The sequence below is a fragment of the Octopus bimaculoides genome, chromosome 13, assembly GCF_046866305.1.
Source record: "Octopus bimaculoides isolate indiv1 chromosome 13, ASM4686630v1, whole genome shotgun sequence".
In the NCBI taxonomy this organism is placed as follows: domain Eukaryota; kingdom Metazoa; phylum Mollusca; class Cephalopoda; order Octopoda; family Octopodidae; genus Octopus; species Octopus bimaculoides.
The window spans coordinates 19,803,887-19,810,665 of NC_142940.1; positions in this window are offsets into that span (position 1 = coordinate 19,803,887).

A 6,779-nucleotide genomic window follows, 5' to 3' on the forward strand; every position below is an offset into this window, starting at 1 on the left:
CAGCTGCCATTACGCTTGTATTTTACTTCTCTAACTAAAAAGCAAATTTGAAGAAATAACCAGAAATTATGAATGCATGTGTATATACTTAAATATGTATACATTTGTATATTTGCATGTATGTTTGTATATTTCTAGGTATGTATATATGTATGCATGTTTATTAATGTATGTATGCATATGTCATGCATGTATATATGTATGTTTATGTATGAGTATAGATAAATAGATATTTATAAATATACATATATATACACATTTTACAGATCCACATATATTGCACATATACGTATATATATATATATATATATATATATATATATATACATAATATGAGTATAGATGTATGTACTTATGTGTTTATACATATATATATGAATGTGTATATATATATATATATATATATATATATATATATATATATATATATATATGCATGTATGTATATATATGCTTGTGTATATACATACTATATGTTCTATATATATATGTGTGTGTGTGTAAATATATGTAAATATATATATACATATATAAATATACATGAATTTGCATATCTCTCTCTCTCTCTCTCTCTCTCTCTCTATATATATATATATATATATATATATATATATATATATATATATATATATATATATATATATATATATATATATATATATATATATATGTATATATGTATGTATGTATGTATGTATGTGTACATGTATGCATGCATGTATTTACGTATGCATTATGTATGTATATATGTATGTATCATTTCTCACTTGTAAAACACTCTATGCGGATTCCATTACAGAAACGTGTGTATACACAAGATAATGCTGTTCACACAACTCTACACACACACACACACACACACACACACACACACACACACACACACACACACACACACACACACACACACACACGCAAGCACGCACGCGCATGCGGATTTTTACGCACTCATACAAGTATACAAGCGCACATACATTCCAGTGTGCAAGCACTCATACTTGGTGAAACTCATTAGTGCATTGTGTCTCAGCAATTCGCACCTGATAGTAATAATTAGGCAATCTAATAGCACCGCAGCTATTTTCGATCACTGAATTGATTACTAAAGATTGGTTACCATGGTGACAACCTAACTGATATTAATAATGTCATATTCCCAGAAACTTTCATCAGTGTATGGTTTCTCAGGCTATTTTTGTTGATATTTTTAATTGAGAAGCTAAAGTCCACACATCTCCCTTCTCAAACATAACCTAGTTGTTGAGTGCCAGAGATGAAGCTCTGTAATATTCTTTTCTGCTCTGTTTAATATAGGTTAAAGTGAAATATTTGGTGTGAAAGCAATTCCGCATCATGAACTAATTATCAATATTTAATAGTCATAACTTAGAGCTATGACTTATGGAGTCCATAATTAGTTATTAACATTATTACATCAGAAGTGGATAGTATAGACTTTTAACGGTTACTTGTTCCAGTCATTAGAGTGCGGACACGCTGGGGCACAGCCTTGAAGAATCTTTAGTCGACTGAATCAATCTCAGTATTTATTGTGTTTCATTTCTTTTACTTTAAGCTTGGTACTTATTCTAGCGGTCTGTTTGCCGAATTGCTAAGTCACGGGGACATAAACACATCAACACCGGTGGTCAAGCGGTAGTAGGGGAGACACATTGGCACAAAGACACATACAAACACATAATATATATATATATATATCCATATATATATATATATATGACGGGTTTCTTTCAGTTTCCGTCTACCAAATTCTCTCACAAGGATTTGCTCGGCCCCAGGCTAAAGTAGATGAAACTTGCCCAAGGTGCCACGCAGGGGTAATGAACCTGAAACCATGTGGTAAGGAAGAAAGTGTCTTACCATAGAGCCATGCGAGCACCTAATCGATAATATTTTATGATATTCAGTTAAATTTCTTTATTCTTTACACTGTGAGTTCAAATCCTGTTTATTATGATTCATAATCCATTGCTCATAGTTAAAATGATAGCTGTATAATAATTTGGATATAATCCAATATAACTTCGAATATAGGGCAGGGCATAGCGATAGTCGAATAAATGAAGTAGTTAAGGAAATAGTAAAAGAAGTACAATGAAGGAAGGAGGTGGGAGAATTATTTTAGAATACTGAGAAAAAAAAAAAGGATTTGGTTAAGTCTGTTATCTTTCCAGTTGAAATCCCGTCGGATTTTACTTCCTTGGTCGATGAAAAATATACCAGAAATATAAGGTGGTCGATTTGACCAACTGATTCCACTTCCAAAAACTTCCATATTCGTGTAGGGAATCAGTTAATGCAGGTGGAGCAGAAACTTGACTGATACTTTCAGTTAGATCTGTCAAGCATCATTTGGCAATTAATTGAAACTTGCAGATGTATTTGTTTCCCACCAACTAAAACAAGCAGTTATCGGTCAAAATGTGTCACATGGTCAAATATGTGATAAGACAGAATTATTATTGGATAGGCATATATGATGTAAAATCATCCAGTCTAGACCAATAAGTCATCAAATAGCAGTTATTCTTCGATGCTTGTTAGGTTTGATTGCCACAGAATTGAATCTGTACTTCCTTGATCTATTAAAGTAAGGACTTTCTTTATAATACTTCATATTACTGGAGGATATTCTGGCCCTTGGCCCCTTCGTTGATGACGAATTTTGACAAAGATTTGGACCTCCTCCTCTTTTGATCTCAATAGGTGCAGATGCACCCTTATTAACTTGAGGCAAAGACAAGATTTTGAGACATCAACTTCCAAAAGAATTACACGATACCCTTCAAACATTCTTCCGAATATTTGCAAGTAAAACAAAGAGCAACACTTTAAACTCATGATTAACATCATTAAAACCAAATGAAAACACTCTCCTGCTTATAGCATCATACACAGAGGCGATGAGATTAATTCCCAACTAAAAACAGATACTGCGTGGAACAATCTTCTCCATGCTCAAATCTTATATTACTCTTAAAGAACACAAATCAAGTTTGTCCTCCGGCTTCAAATGCATATTAACCAAATCTTCTACATTTTCGCCGAATTAAACTCAATCACTAGGAGATGTATGAGACAAGAATAATAAGATTGTTATACTTTTTTTTTTTACTTAGTGGTATCATGGATTCGGAAACTAGCTGTTATGCAGATTTACTTGACATTGTGAATTTGTATCCTTCTGTTTCTAAATCCCTCTTCCTGAAATTCTAAAATCCACTGCAGTTATCGATTTTGTTTCCAGAATAATAATGAAGCCTAAGAAATAACTGTCATTACTAGAAGGTTTCTACTGAAACAACAAGAAGGTTAATAATTTGTTTCCACACCTTCATTGATAGTTACAATGAAGTTGAGATAGTTGACCGCACGGTATTGTTCGTTCTTGGCATCCTCAGAGGGCACGCACTTACTTTCCATAACTACTGATTACAAAGAGATGACAGTTTAAAAGTCTCATGTGATATGAATGAATATGCTATGAATACATTTAGTAAGGACTGAATACGATTATCTAAGGAATTTTATTTAAACGTAACTATTTGTTCTAACTTAACTGTAGCAAGCTTCTTAAACAGAGCATTAAATTTAAACACAAACAAACACAAGTACTACAGAAAGTCTTATGAAGACACCATAGGCAGGCACACAATATCAACCACCCTCCTGTCATAATTAAGAGACTTGCAGAAGGGGTAAGTAGGAGTGTTTCTGATCACTGCTTCGACAGGAAACCATTTAACAAGTTTATCACAACTATTATGACACACTAGCCAGGAGTGAGAAGGTAGTAGATACAGGCAACTCAAACACTCACGCGAGAATAAATAAACTGAGAAAGATAATTTAGTTCTATCAGCCATTCAACTTCATTGCTACAAGCAATTTAAGCAGAAGTTTCCTGGGACTCACAAGATAGCATTTTCCAATCAGACATAATTACAACGAATTTTCAGCGCACATAATGGTAAGATCAGAGGTTTTTGCATACACAACGTCATTATTAGATCACACACTATAACTGAAAGCACGCAATCTCTACGGACCTTAAACCAACACCCAACTATGTCTATACCCTTCTTACTGCCGACTCAGTGAATCATGTTTTTCCAAAACAATGCATCGACCATCTACAAAAGCCTGGGACTATATTGTAGAGAATGACGCGGGATTCACTATATTGTAGAGAATGACACGGCATTTACAGAGATCGCTTTCAGTTTATAAATAAGCACTGGGACCAAGGATCGAAGCCCCACAGCAATATAGAATATTGTGAACAAAGCCAAACTGTCGATAGCAGGTTTTGCCTATCTGAAATATTCATTGTATGAAATCAAATAAAACATAGCTTATATATATATATATATATATATATATATATATATATATATATATATATATATATATATATTGATAGAAAGGACAACAAAAGAAAGAAAGAGACCTGGATATTATGTAAATAGAGGAATTTATCTGTAAAAATATGTGACACTTATTCGGTAGCCATGATAAAACTCCGAGTTTCGGATGCCGGGTTGGGAACTTACGCCAACATCTCTTCAGTTATCCGGCCATTGAAAATTTCTTACTTTATTTTAAATATATTTTAAATATATTTTTGCGTCGTAACTCCTTTATTATTATTAATATAACCAAAAGGATCGATTCTTGAAGAGTCTGCATACCTTCACTGTCGTTTTTTTCTGCTATTTTGGTAATGATTTTTTGAGTTAGCTTACCAATTATTTTTGTTCGTAGTTAATTTATAATATATTGATATATATATATATATATATATATATATATATATATATATATATATATATATATATATATATATATATATGTGTGTGTGTGTGTGTGTGTATATATATATATATATATGTATATATATATATATGTATATATATATATATATATATATATATATATATATATATATATATATATATATATATATATATATATATATATATATATATATATATAAGTATATGATTATAAAATATTATTATAATTAAGAGCTCTAAATTGCCAGCGCCTATGCGTTAAAAGTAGATGTCAAATACCTACAATCCACTCTAAATTAGTTCTCTAGCCACTGATATAATCATTTTAATGACGATATCCTTAATTTATAAGTATAAATATTTTTTTAGTTCTCTAGTCATTACATTATACTGCGGGATTGTATTTACCCTGTATGATTTCTGACATTAACCACATGGTGGAGAGGGGCTAGTAGACAGAATGTATACGGAGCAACTGCATGTATATATTGGTGTCTACGAATATATTTATCGGTATGTATATATATATTTTTTGTTTATATGCTTATCGGTGTATTTCTACAGAGGACCGCAAAGCAATTTCTATTGCAGAGCATGAAATCTTAAGATACAGGATTATCCGAAAGTTTAAAATCTTCTTGCCGATTACCTTGCATCCGACCTAGGGTTATAAATAGAGGACTAATTTAGAGTGGATTGTAGGTATTTGACATCTACTTCTAGCGTATAGGCGCTGGCATTCCAGAACCCTTAACTATAATTATTTTTTCAAAATTATGTACTTAAAAATTAATTTTACCGATAGGGTCACTTTTTATATTCTCAGTTTATAAATATATGTATATGTATATGTATATATATGAATTTTATCATTATTAATAAATTATAGGGTAGCAAAAAAATTTTAGAAATTTTATTTACCACCAGTGGTCTAGCGAGAGTAAAGAAACAGTCAATAGACTATGTATTATTCATTTAAAATGCAGAGATGCCTATAATAGGACATCTAACCCGCTAGAAATAGCAGCAAAAGACTACATACCACAAAAATTAGGGATAATTTCGAAAGGGAATGAAAATTTAAAACATTTACCAATCTATATTCTGTACCATGGTTTCAAGTCAATTTTAGTAAGATAAAAATTATATATCTTACAAGGTCGGACTATCATCAGCAGAAATGACCAGACAACATATGAAGCACGAGTCAATAAGCAGCATGGTTCGTGTTCCTATGTCTAATTTTTCAAAACATACCGCGTATTTGCGGTTTACTAATCGGCAACAAATACAAAAATGCCGATTTTCTTTCAGAAAATTAGCCAAAAAGAATTTTATCATTATTAATAAATTATAGGGTAGCAAAAAAATTTTAGAAATTTTATTTATCACCGGTGGTCTAGCGAGAGTACAGAAACAATCAATAGACTATGTATTATTCATTTAAAATGCAGAGATGCCTATAATAGGACATCTAACCCGCTAGAAATAGCAGCAAAAGACTACATACCACAAAAATTAGGGATAATTTCGAAAGGGAATGAAAAATAAAAACATTTACCAATCTATGTATATATATGTATATATATGTATATATATGTATAGAAATTCAAATTACGATAATCGTAAACAAACAAACGAAGTTTGCATTTAGAAGCGTTGAGATGTCTTAGAAAGTTAAAGAAGTGATTTTAAATTCTCACTCACGGGATAATGCTAATAATATAGCCTGAACAGGATAAACTACGCCTATTTTGCAGAAAAAAGTGTAGATGTATATAGATATATGTATATATATATATATATATATATATATATATATATATAATAAGCATCTTTCAGTTTTCATCTACCGAATCCACTCATAGTGCTTTGGTTGGCCCGCGGTTATAGTAGAAGACACTTGCCCAAGGAGCCACGCAGTGGGACTGAACCCAGAACCATGTGGTTGGAAAGCTAGCT